This window comes from Tenrec ecaudatus, chromosome 1 (genome assembly GCF_050624435.1).
Source record: "Tenrec ecaudatus isolate mTenEca1 chromosome 1, mTenEca1.hap1, whole genome shotgun sequence".
In the NCBI taxonomy this organism is placed as follows: domain Eukaryota; kingdom Metazoa; phylum Chordata; class Mammalia; order Afrosoricida; family Tenrecidae; genus Tenrec; species Tenrec ecaudatus.
This window is the reverse complement of record NC_134530.1, coordinates 15,383,536-15,396,752: the sequence shown is the minus strand read 5'-3', so window position 1 is coordinate 15,396,752 and position 13,217 is coordinate 15,383,536. Positions and strand designations below refer to the sequence as shown.

The following is a 13,217-nucleotide window of genomic DNA, read 5'->3' as shown; positions in this document are numbered from 1 at the left end:
TATAGCAGCCACCTAAAAAGTAGGGGAAACGAAACACATGGGTAGTTGGGTAGCAGAGCACTAGGCCACCCAAGGGGAGTGTGTTGTTCATACCTCCACAGGAGAGGGAGAAGGTTACCAGAGTTCAACCTGGTGTGTGAAGATGTGAATGAAATATACTGGTCTGAAGCAAGGAACCAGAAGGTCTGTGGCGTCGCCTCCAATCCCGATTCCAACAACTTGGAATAACCTAACACCCAACCCCCATAAAATTTACTTCAGTTTATAACACTGAAGCTACAGTTCAGGGAGAGGCCATTGTGGTTCAAAGCACATAGGAGCAAAGTAACAGAGAAGGAGAGAGTGTAGAAAGCATCCTCGTGCACCAAGTCCTGGGGAAGGTATTCCTACTAATAGCATCCAATCCACAGAGAGGACCAGACAACCAGCCCCATCATGAGACATGTCATGCCTCACTGATCCATAGCACTAAGGGGTACCACACTGGAAACACAGTGCTGGGATTGTGTCAGATGTGACCCCAACACGCGGGGGCACAACGCTAATGGTGCACAACACAGCTGCCAGGGGAGCAAAGCAATGAGGGCCCAGAAGAATATCAAAATAGACGTAGGGGCGCAGGCCTTTGTACCCCATCAGACAAGACTACAAAACACACCAAAGTTCAACAAACAGACCTGGAAGCATTTATAGACTTCTTTTTTGCGTGGTTGGTTCTTGTTTGTTTTGTTTTGCTCTACCTGGTTTTTAGGACTACATATTGTCTCCCCATGTCTATCAAGATTAGTTGGTCCGGATGAACAATCTGGAGAAAAGAGAGACCCACTGTTCCAGGGGTACTCAGTAGAGAGGACGGCAGGATAAAGGCAGTGGGTGTGAACAGACCTATGGAAAAGGGAACCAGTGATCTGAAATCAATAGCACGGAGGGTGTATGATGCCTACTGGGACTTAATGAAGGCAGTGTAAACCAGAGCAATTACTGAACCCTGAATGAAGGTCCTGCATGATAGTGGGACAAGAGGAAAGTGAAAGGAAGTAGAGTTAAGAACTAGGACTCAAAGGGCATTTAGAAAGGCCTTAATACAGCATGTTCACATGTGAGTATACTATATGTAACGATAGGGAGAGAGATGTCTGCAGATATATTTATATGTTAAGTGTTAAGCTACCATGTGGACACTGGGTCTCTACTCAATTCCTCCCTTGACACGAGAACACGTTGTTCTAACAACCAGGCATTCCATGATGCTCACATTCCTGACAGGATGGCTGAAGTCAAAGTAGGTGCATAGGAAATGTGATGAAGAAAGCTGATGATGCCTGTGTATCAAATGATCTAGCACGTGGGGTCTTAAAGGCTTGAAGAGAAGCCAGCGACCATCTAGCTGAGAAGCATCAACGTCCACAAGGCAGACACACACCACCCTGTTTGATCATGAAGTGTAGACAGTGACAGGTATCAGGCATCAAAGACTCAGAAAAAATTATCCCATCAATGTGCATGAGAAGTGTGCAGTGGAGACCCAAAGCCCATCTGTACATGATTGGGTATCCCTTAAAAGAAGGCTTACAAGGACGAGTCAACCAGTCAGAGTGCAGTATACCACTGATGAAACATGTAACTTTCCCCTAGTTCTTGATGGCTTCCCCCCTTCTCCTCTCCCCCCACTATCATGACCACAATTCTACCTCACAAGTCTGGCTAGACCAGAGCATGTACATCGGTAGAGGTGAGATCTGGAAACACAGAGAATGCAGGACACATAATGAGCGTAATCATACCAGTAGGGAAAAGGTTAGCTGGGAGGAGGAAAGTGGATCTGATCACAATGATCTACCTATGACAAACTCCCAGGTGCATAGAAAATACCAAAGTGGATGAAGGGAAAACCCAGTCAATGCAAGAGGCAAAATAAAAATCATAAATTTTCCAGAGTTTATGCAGGAGGAAAGGAAAAAGAAATGAGGAGAGATACCAAGGGCTCAGGTAGAAAGAAAATGTTTTGCATATAATAGCATTCAATATACAAATATGCTTGAACCAATGTATGGATTGTAATAAAAGATGTATGAGCCCCTATAAATTGACGAAGAAGAAGACGGAAAAGAAAAGAAAGACAGAAAACACAGCTGCTGTGGGTTAGATTGGCCCCTAAGAAACAGGGAGAACTGGATTGGCAGGAACCTACACATTGGCATGTGACATGTGCAATCGTCACAAGATACAGCAAGGCATACCTTTGGGTTTAACGCCCTCAGGGTCTGGCTGGACAGGCCCTACCCCTGGTGGGCGTGAGGTTCAGGTTCTCCTAGGTAATGGTGGTCCCCGAGAAAAGGAAACTTTGAGCTCTCCAATCAGGCCCTTGCTTCCCCCCTTCCTCATGACTCCTGAGGTGCTGCTGGCAGTTTTGAACTAAGTTTGCGTGTAAGCCGGCCAACATGAGAGATGGCGTGTAAGCCGGCCAACAAACATTGTATCAAGCGGTCTCGGCCAGCTCTGCCCTCTCAGCCAGCATGGGTATCTGTTTGATAAGATCAGGTCAGGTCCCCCTACGGACCGCCTGGGGGCCTATGGGCATGGTGGCACCTGTGAGGTGGACCTGTCTGCATGCTGCTGTGCCGTTGAAAAAACCTGCTCTCGCTCATCAGGGTTAAGAGTAGACGTAACGACGATATAAAGATCATCCATGTTAAGTCATACGTTTGTGTGAGGTTTGAAAGTCTTTAAAACAAGTAGTGGGGTCCTTAGAAAATGTCCGTAAGCATTTTTCTATTTGCGAAAGATCCATCATGGAGAAGAGCGCTTGAACTGGGATAGGGTCTTCCACCCCAAACAACAGGGGAGTGAAGGGGGTCCGGAGGAGGAGACAGATGTTTGGGGAGCTCTGAAGGCTGAGAAGGTGGTGGGGTTGGTTCCAGACTCATAGGAGATGGTAGGGACTAGGGTGGAGGATCGGGAAGTGTGAAGAACAAAACATCCAAGCTATCAGAAGGATGGAAAGTGTGTGCGGTGGTGGGAGGTTCCGGAGTTTGGAAGAGTCCACCAGAGGGGATTGAGAAAGGAGGACGTTGGCCGGTTTGGCAGGAGGCACAGAAAGGGGGACGAGAGCAGAGGAAAAGATGGCATGAACGTACAGAATCTCAGACCATTCTGAGGTTTCATGACCGGAGTTGTGAACGTCGCGGAGAATATGGGAATGGAAAGTCCCATTTTCTGGCCAACGCGATCCTTGTTGAATTCGTATTGTGGCCCTACTTGGTTACGGAAATGGATCAGACCTTTAGGGCAGTTATCCGGAGCCAGTCCTAATTCAGTGAGATTGACCGGGAGGCAACCCACAAGACAGTCCCTGGGAGGATTGGACAAAGCATGTCCCATGATGTGTCAAACTGCAGGGGGTCTGGACAGAGAAGGGCGGCTCCTCATTCCCCTCTGTCCCCCACAGCCAGGAAGTGGCCTGGTAAGGCTGAGAGGCGTCCCTGTCAGAGGTAGGGAGCCAGGAGGAGAATCCTGGACGCTTTGGAACAGGAAGTATCCTTGATGCAGGCCTGCGGCATACTCGGCGGACAGGGATGAGCAGCCCCAGGACCTCAGAGAGGCCCAGGTCGATGGCTGCATAGGGGAAGACCCCCAGCACTTTGGTCAGTTAACTGCGGTAGAAGGCCCAGGACCACAGTTCCCTAGGATCTTCTGGTAGCAGTCCTGCAGTCCCATGTACTGGCCCATCCGGCACAGGGTCAACTTCGTTTTCAGCACCTGGAGAGTACCGGGACCATTCTAAGACAAGAGACATCATGAGAAGCTGCCACCTATGTGGCAGTGGGGACTTCAGGCTAGACTGTGGTCAGCAGAGTTTCCAATCTAAGAAGAGGATTGAATGCCTGCTAACCTATTCTCGCAAGCCTGCCAATGAGATAGCTATGGAGCACAGAGGCCAAGACATGGGAACAGGCAAGGCTTGTTCTGTGGCTTCTGGGATCCAAGGAGTTGGTGCCAACAGGGTGGCACTTGATCACTCTCTCTGGAAACCCTACCTCCCATTGCCACACTCCAAAAGGAGTGCTGCCTCAGGAGCAGCTAATGGGGCTCCCCCTGCTGTTGGCCCAAGCTCCTCCTCACCTCCATTGGATCAATGATGCTTTCTTTTCTGGAATATAGGTTTGATTTCTGGCACTAGCCATGCAGCCAGCCATTGAGCTCTCCTGTCCACACAGAATGTCTTACTGGCACAGGATGGCCCATGTAACCTGTGGGTGGGAGGCACAGGTGTCAGGGCCTTAGCAGTGCCCCTTCACCTCCAAGAGCCCAGCCCCCACTGCTACCTACCATGCCATGCCTGCTCACAGCTCCCTCCTGTTCATGGGCCATGAACTTGATCAACTTGTGTGCCCTCTAGTTTCTCCCTTGAGGACCTTCATGTCATTGCCACAGCACAATGAGTGGACCGCACCTGCATTGACCATGCTCCACAGGTCCCCCAGGATATCCAGGTTGTTGGTTTTGTAGGAGTAGACCTGGGCAGGGACACAAGGGTGCTGGGAATGTGTCGCATACAGGTAGGTTATTCCCCAGGTTGTTCCCCCATATTTTATCCAAACCTAAGATGCTGCTTGCTAACACATGGTCAATGGCTAGTCACTTGGAGGTGAACTGCTTCAAGGTTTCCTGCCTGAGGGCTATGGCCATCTAGAGCATTCAGACTATATAGTCTGTCCCACCTGAGATGTGGCCCACTCCCTGATCAGTGGGACAGTGGATTGTTCCCCTGAAGGACAGCCCCAAAGCCAGGTGAAGCCAACTCCAGGAGGTACAAGATTTGGCTGCCTTCTGGTCCTTAGAGGCCGCCAATCTTGTCACATGGATACTCTTAGTACCTGCTCTTACTGTGGCGTGTACACCCCTTGCCTGTCCCTTCCTATTGCAAGTATGCCGAAGGTACAACCCCTCCCATTTACAATGGAACCAGGTGGGCTTGCATGTCCCCAAAGTGTATATAAGCCCTGACCTAAAATATATCCCCCCTCCCTGCACGGATCTGACAGCTGAGATCCTGGACATCTGAGAGGTGAGCAATTGAATGGCTCATTTTGTCTGATATCTCTTTCAATTGACCTAATTACACAACCGCCACTTGGCACCCTTTCATCCAAAGTTCATATACTCCTGGGGAGATGGCAGTTCTCTCCAAAGCCCCTCACCTGCATGAAGTGGTTGGGTTGGTTCCTGGGCCTCTGCCAGTGCATGTCAGAGAACTGTCCACCAGTCTGCCAACAGCAGTTTCCACCACATGCTGGCCTTCTACTCCTGCTCCTGGAGTTTTCAGGCACCTCCATGGACACAATCATGTCCTCCCCAGGAGAGCCTGTCAGGAGGAGCGGGTGTCACATCATGTACTGTTGAAGGGACTGACCCCACCTAATCACCCCTATCTACCTGTGGTCTGGCTCTCACCTAAACTCCCAGGGTGCTTTTCATTGTTGTATAGACCGTGCAGCTGATGGCCACAGCCGGGATAACTTTTAATAGAGTGGGTGTTAGGCCTCGGAAGAGCCCCGGCCAGCCCTGCTCAGCCACGATGTCTCTGAAAATGGCCCACATGCTGGGCTTTGAGCCCTCCACAGTATCTATGAGGAATGAGGCCAAGTTATTACACATAGAATAAAGGAAGTGGGGGTGTTGGGGTACTGATAGGAAAAGCCTGGAGTCTGGAATGTTACAGAGGAAATGAGCTAGTGTGGAGGCGGCAACAAAAGACTTCATTCAGGGTGTTTTCAGGCGCTCGTGTAGGGAAAGGGTTTCTGGACAATTCCCCTGAAAGAGGTGACTGTGGTGAGGATGCCTATTTTTGGCTAGGGCCTTGGGCATGTGTTCAGGGGGCTTGTGGAGAGAGGCTTTGTCAAGGTCAGGGAGTGAGCTCTGGTCTGTTTTGAGAGTTTCAGATGGGTTGGGTTGTGGTGATTAAGGTAGTTGTGGAATTAGATCTGAGGAGTTGTTTTGGGGCACTGAGGAGGAGCTGCTAAAGGTGAAGTGAGCCCAGGTGGCCCAGTGCGTTGAGTCTAGTCTACTCACCTCAAAGTCAGCAGTGTGTACCCACCAGCGCCTCTCTGGGAAAAAGACAAGGCTGTCTACTCCCATAATGGTTGAGGTACAGTCCCAGACACCCACAATGGCATTCCACCCCATCTTCTAGGGTTGCCGAGTCAGTGTCAAGTGATGAATGCTGAAGCTCTCTGCTCCCATGAGGATGGACACCTTCAGAGACCTTAAGGAGTCATTCTGCTCTGTCCATTTGGGTCAATGTGAATCTCCGGATAGAATGTATGGTGCAGGTGTGTCATGAGTCTATTTGAGCAAGCTGGCCTCTTTGGGGGTGTGAGTCCTGTGTCCTGGGGTCCCTGCGTGGTCTATCCTTGGGACATTGGCTCAGCTTCTAATTGGAAGTTTGAAGTCCACCGATATATGCTAGGGAAGGAAGGCCTAGAGATGCCCTTCCCCAAACGGGGCCCTTGAAACAGCCCCGGGTTTCCCAACTTCCCTCCGACACAGGAATGTGTAAGTTGGCCACCATCTCCTCAGCAAGTGTTGTATCACAAGGTCAGGAGGAAAACATGCACGGAGTGGGGGCGGGGTCGAGGTGTGTGTCACCCAGGACTAGATCACCTTTGGGACTGAGGGTAAATGGCACAGGATGTTAAGATTTTTGGGGAAGTATGAGTTCTAGGCATTTGGATGGCAGCCTAAGAGGTCAGGGCCAAGTAAGGAGAATGGGGGTGTGGGATGTGCTGAGGGCATTTGGTGGGGCCACAAAGTGGGTCTCATCAGGGGCAGGCAGACCTTTTGCTTGGAGCTTGGTCCTTAATAGCGTCAGGGGATAGCTAGCCATCTGGCCACACACTGTGGACACCGTCTGTGTGTAGATGTTGTAAGCCTGGCTGTGTTCTTCGTTATCCCCTCTGCTCTTTACCCGTATGTTGTTCATCATCTGCAAGGGGTAGGGGGCCAGAGAAGGCTCAGAATTGGCCCTAGTCCTGGGCCACGTCAATGCCGCCTACAGCAACCTCACCCCCACCTCTGCCAACCTTATTGACAGCCAGGTCAGTGCAGGCATACGGGATGATGCCAAGCATGTTGGGCGCATAACCCCTATAGAACGCGGCCGGGCCTTCGTGGCGAAGAATCTGGCCGACGCAGTCACCTAGGCCATCGTACTGGCCTGTGCGTCCCAGCGTGAGGCGGGTCTTCAGCACCTGTGGAGGCAGGGAGGCCAGGGAGCTCCTGTCAGTAGTCTCATGGGGGACTCATGCCCTGTCCCTGTGCAAGGAGCCCTGTTGGCAAAGCTCAACAACGGGGTGGGCCTCCAGGCCCTCAGAGGTCGGTGAGACTGTCCACGGTCGTCAAGGGGACACTGGTGAGGAGGGTCCTCAGAACCCCTCTGGGCATCCCTGTTCTGGGGCCCGGAGAAGTGCAGTGAGTGGGACATATGGGGCTAAGTGCCCTGGAGCCAGCCCTGCCTCAAATCAAACACCCGCCCCAGGGAAACAGACACTCACTCTCCAGGTTTGTTAAACTCATCTGTCAGGAGGCAACCCCCCAGGGTTTTATACACGAGTGTGGCAAGTAGATGGCCAGCCCTTGCTTCCTGGTTTATCCGGTACAAGAGTTGTGCCCAATTTTACTTTGCTTTCTACCCCCTTTCAGAACAAAATCATGACCCGCTGGCAATGCAACACTTTACTACTAAAGCCAATGGTACCACATAATGTGTAGGGATCTGTTTCTGCAGCCTCACTGGGTCTTCTCAGCACGCCTCCCTCCGTGCTCCCTCCAGGCTCAAGCCCACCCACTCTGGGAAGCTTTGGTCTAGAAGCTCTGCTGAAACCATTCCCGTCCCGTGCCAGCCTTCCTGACTGAAGGGTGGTAACTGTGCCTCAGGTGTACTGTCTGGGATTGTATCCCCAGCCATATCTGGTCTCGTCAACTACACACTGGACACCAGAAACACAAAACAATTGATGTTCACGCTCCGTGAACCACACCAGCTGGGTCCCCACATTCATATGAACACATGAGCAGAGGCAGGAAGACCGCAGGGTTTCAAACCAGGGAAGTTGTGCTTCAACGTCGGATCCCCTCCCTGTCTTCAGGATTCCATCCTGTGTGCAGACAGTGATCCCAGATGCTGGGCGATGCCAACAAGTACGTGGAATCAGGAGCCGAGCAAGGCCATTGAGCAGCCTGCCGGGTGCCAAGGACACAGCCTTGCTGGCTGGGAGGAAAGTTGACTGGAAGTACTTACCGATGAAGATCAAAGACTACAGCCGTCAGGATGGATGGCACCCCAACACAGAGGAAACCAACGACCTCAGAACTGGACCAAGAAACAACAGAGTGACGCAAAGAGCAAAGAGCAAAGCAGTCAAGGGTTTCCGTCTGGCTCAGATCTGCCACTAGCTCCCACTGGAGCCGCAATCAGGCACTCAAGGGACAGGCTGCCTTGGGCACTTGTGCAACACCCCTCTTGAGAAGTGTCCAAGAGCCACAATGCCACAGGCAGGACTCAGCTGGAAGCCATGGTGACGTCATATGCACGTAACAGTTGGGCAATCAGTCTATGCCTAAGAAAGACGGTATTGGCAAGAACAGTATCTGGACGATGGGATCCCCGAAGGAGGAGCCCGGCTTAGGGCAATGCCAGCAGAGGCTTCTGAGATGTGAGGACAGCAAGACTTTGGCTGAGTGACCAGGAGACCCAGTGGTGATAAAAAAAGATGTCCTGGTTGCGAAAGGAGGAGGTCAGTAAAACACAAGGGCCAGCTTCCCAGAGATGGATTAACAGTATCCCCAAAGGGCACTGAGTGTCTCTGTCCGAGCAGTGTTCCCTGCTGTCATGCGAGTGCTTCCTGTGAGGTGCTGCGGACTCGGTTCTGACTCACAGGGACTCAGTGGAGCAGCAGGAACCAACCCAATCGTACATCATCTTAACTGTGCTTCTGATGTTTCTGCCGGGCTTGCAGCCACTGTATCCACCCATCTCCTTGTGGGTCCTGCTCACTGGACAGGAACATGGCCAAAGTCTGGGAGCCAAAGTCTCGCCATCCTTGCCTCTCAGAGCATTCTGGCAGATCTGGGAGTTCATTTGACAGTCCGGGGAACCGACCACATCCCTCACCAGCACCATCGTTCAAGGGCATCGATGCTTCTTCAGTCTTTCTCAGTCAAAGTCCAGCTGTCACGTGCATAGGAGGTGCCCAAGAATGCCATGGCCAGGTTACCTAGCATCACAGCCAATCTGACAGTAACCACCAACCAAATGGAGCCGGCAGATCATGTGGCGGGTCCTGGTGAGGGTCGAACACGGTGCTTTGTGCAGGATGCCTGGGGCACACGAGTCATTGCGCAGTAGGTAGGGGCTGCAGTCGCTTCATTGTGCGAGGCCGTCCACTGAGCAGGCTCTCACTTACCTCCAAGGGGTTGATGAGCGTCTGGGAAACGGCCACCGCCAGAGACCCCGCCAAGACATCCTCCTGGAAGATGGGGTTAGAGGACTCCCCGAAGTGAGCTTTACACTGCGGGCCCGAGCGAGGAGAGAGGAAGGTGAGCACAGCTCCGGGGCCTTCCAGCCTCAAGCCCACCTTGGAGAGGGCCTGAGGACTCGGACAGGAGACAGAGGGCTGGGAAGGCGGGCTCGTGTGATCCGGAGGGCGGGGCTGTAGACACCCATCACTTCCTACCTCTTCGAAGACCAGAAACTTGATCCCATACTCAGGGGCGATCTTGAGCACGTTTATACCATTGCCGCGCCACAGCGAGTGGAAGCCTCCCTCCTGTATCAGGCTCCGTAACCCCCCCAGCAGGTTCATAAGGTGTTTTTTGGAAGAGTAAACCTGAGGGTGGAAAAGACCTGACCCTTGGACAAACCCCTCCCCGATGCCCTCTCCATTCTCAACCCAGCCCCACCTGCAGCTCCCAGCTCCTCGGATCTGGGTGCAGCCAGCGCCAATGAAAAAATCAGGCTGCCCCCATCACTCCAAGCTTCCCCGTCACCTCTGAGCGCCATTGCTCGCCCTTGTCCCCATCCACCAAAACCACAATCTCCTTCCTGTATCCCCAACAATACCCTAGAGCCCCACCCTGAAACCGGGAAAGCCCCGCCCACTAATGCCCATTGGCTGGATTGGAGGCCCCACGCCCACACCTGCATGTGCACTCGGGTCCGGTCCAGAGGGGCGGTGCTGGTGCGGGACACGGTTCCCGCGACGGCTCCAGAGAGCAGAATCTTCCACCAGGCCCCCTCCTTGTCCATCCTTGCGTCCCCAATGGGGACCATCAGGACTTCTCCATTATCCAACAGCTGTGGGCCAGATAGAGATCCCCACCCAATGTCATGGGCTCTCCTCTCCTTGCCCAGGTTGGAAGCCCATGCCAATCCATTCTGCTTGGTTCGGGACACTGGGCTCGCCTAGAGGGGCTTAGGAATTGAGGTATTCTATCCAAGAGATACTCGTGGCAACTCTTAACCAGCGTCTTAATTGCGGTAGGTAAGCAACCCACTGCTCGCCCAATGGTCAGCAGTCCACATCAACCATCAAGAGAAGACAGATGTGACAGACGCATTCTCCTGCGTGGAGTCTTTCAGGGCTGAGCAGACTGGAAGCCTACAGAGGACCAGGCCAAACCCAGCCAAACCCACTGTCATCGGGCCAACTCCGACCAACAGTTGCCCTACCCGCAAAGTAGAACTGGCCCGGCAAGTTCCCGAGTGGGTCGATCTTTTTTGAATGATAATTTAAAATTTTCTTGATTTGGGAGTTTTTTGAGATGGCCCACCTTTGTGTGATAGTCGGCCTTTTCTGTCTTGCCTCACATTCTCAACATGCTGTCAACCACCACACTTGTGAGAGGGGCCCTGATGGCCTCCCGGGGGTCATGCATTTGGTCTGCTAACCAGGAAGTCAGCAGTGACTAATCCCAGCCCTCCACACGCTCCACAGAAAGATGAGGCTTTCTACTCCCTTAAAGCGCTCCAGTCTCCGGACACCAAGGGGCACTTCTACCAAGTCCTGTGGGGTCACTGTGAGTCAGCAGGGATTTATGGCAGTGAGTTTCCGACATGAGTGCAGAGAGGTTTCTGAGCCCATCTCTTTTGAGCTCTAAGAGACCACATGAAGCATAAATGGATGAAAAAGGAGACAGGGAGAGAGAGAGAGACAGAGAGAGACAGAGGACAGAGAGAGAGAACTCTGAATTTGAACTCCTAACTGGGTTCCTTGGTGGTGTCACAGGTTATGTGTTGAACTGTTAACAGTAAGGTCAGTTGTTCCTCCTCACCAGCCCTTTTTTAAAGAGAAAGTTGAGGCTGCCTGCTCTCTGAAAGCCCGCTAGCCTCAGAAACACCCTCTGCCCCATAGGCTCATTCTGTGTTGGAGGAATGCCCTCGGCCTCCTAACTGTGAGAGAATAGGTCGGTGCCTGACTGGCAAAGCCCCCCTTTTGACACGGACTTAGGGAGCTAAAGGCAGGGCACAGGCTGCTTTCGCCCTCCCCCACAATGTGTGCTGACTCCCCAGTCTTACCTGCTGGTAGGTGGCAGGCTTTTGTTTGTGGTCAGCTACCTGGCTGAACACAGGCCCGGGAAGGAGAGTGTTCGGGGGATTCCAGTCCTGGGAGGGTAATGGGGGCGGGGGCATGATGCGAGGCGGTGGGGACGGACGCGGGGCTGGATGTTCGGGGAATAAAAATGTCGTGAATCTTTGCAATTGGGTGTTTGCCCAAGAGCAACGCTGTTGCTTCTTGTCAGGTAGAGTCGCCATTGTCGTCTCAAAGTAAGAGCTGTCTGCAGGGCCTTAAGTCCTCCTGGAGCCAGTGAGGTCACAGAGGTCCTTGTGAGCCCCTGGTGTGTGGCAGGAAAGCCCACAGCCCCAGCTGAGAGCCACCCCGCGGTGGCAAGCCCACCAGGCCCCAAGGGTGCTCACATCGCTCTCCGGAAGGGCTGGTGGCTTGAAGCCTCACACTTTAGGTTCACAGCTGAACCCTTGCCCACGTGCCCCATCGGGGCCCCTACCTGGCGCCCCAAACCTACTAATGTGTTACAGGGAAAACAAACCCATAAATAGGGTTGTCAGACTGGCCCGCTGCGCCCCCAGCGGTAGCGAGTAGAACTGTGCTTTAAAGGACTTTCTTGTAGGTGTCTGGGCAGAAGCAGATATCCAGGCTTGTCTCCCTGCCCACTTTGGGGCTCGTCCTCCAACCTGGAGTCCGGCCCCACGCATGGCGTCCTCACTGGTTCCCGAGGAGGAAGTATGCCACAGGATTTTGTCCATGGGAACCGGTCAAAGCCTGGTTTATTCACTGAAAAGTGCCCGGTTTGAAGGTACCGAGAGGCGAGTTACAGAAGTGAAGGCTAGGCCACCCCGTTTCTGACAGCTTGAAGAGCTACATGGTGGTGAAGCGCACCTGCTGCTGATTTTTAGGCTAGCTGCTCCCCGCAGTTTTTCTGTCCGACAAGGACTATCACAGCGACCTGACCGGGGGCAAGGTGGTTTGCAGATGGATGGAAGTGGCTGCTGGGATGGGGGGTTGGCGTAGTCACCAGCTCTTTCATCATCTTTCAGACATGGATCGCAAGGACTTTCTACCAAAGCCCCTCTTCCCGGTGGCCTCAATGCCAGCGAGTTCACTGCTGGACCCGCCCAAGGATGTTGGCTCCTCCATTTACTTCCTGTTTAGAGATGTAGAACAAGCAAATCAGTTCTGTGAGAAGCATACTCAGATTGTGAGGAGTTATCTCATTTATTTTGGACTTACTAACAAGAGGGACCAGTAGCTGGGAAAGGATGACATGTTAGGTGTAGGAAAGAAAGCAGTAAGAAAGTGACCCCAGCGAGAGGACTGGAAAACTGGATGCAAGAGTCCAGTGTCCACAAACTGTGAGAATGCACAGGCCCGGCTCGGGCCTTCTTCTTTTGTACCCGAGGTTCCTATGGATTGGAACTCACTCCCAGAACTTGAAATCAACAAGCCATGGAAAACAAAAGCTGATGCGTTCATGGCATAAAAGCTGACTGGGGAAGGCATCGTTTATATTTCGACTTATGCTTATTGTTTTTGTAAAATCTATGAGAAAAGCTCACAGAGCTGTGGATCACTTTCTTCCCAAGCATATTTTATTCCTTAACCCATTCGATGTATTTCTAGTTGGCCTTAGGGAGATCATAT

General features: G+C 52.4%; 1 pseudogene; it reads right to left on the bottom strand.

Moving 5' to 3' along the window:
• Positions 1-11,689, bottom strand: part of LOC142444991 (mitochondrial carrier protein SCaMC-3L-like) — a 28,039-nt pseudogene extending 16,350 nt beyond the window's left edge.
• Between the last annotated feature and the right edge of the window lie 1,528 nt (positions 11,690-13,217).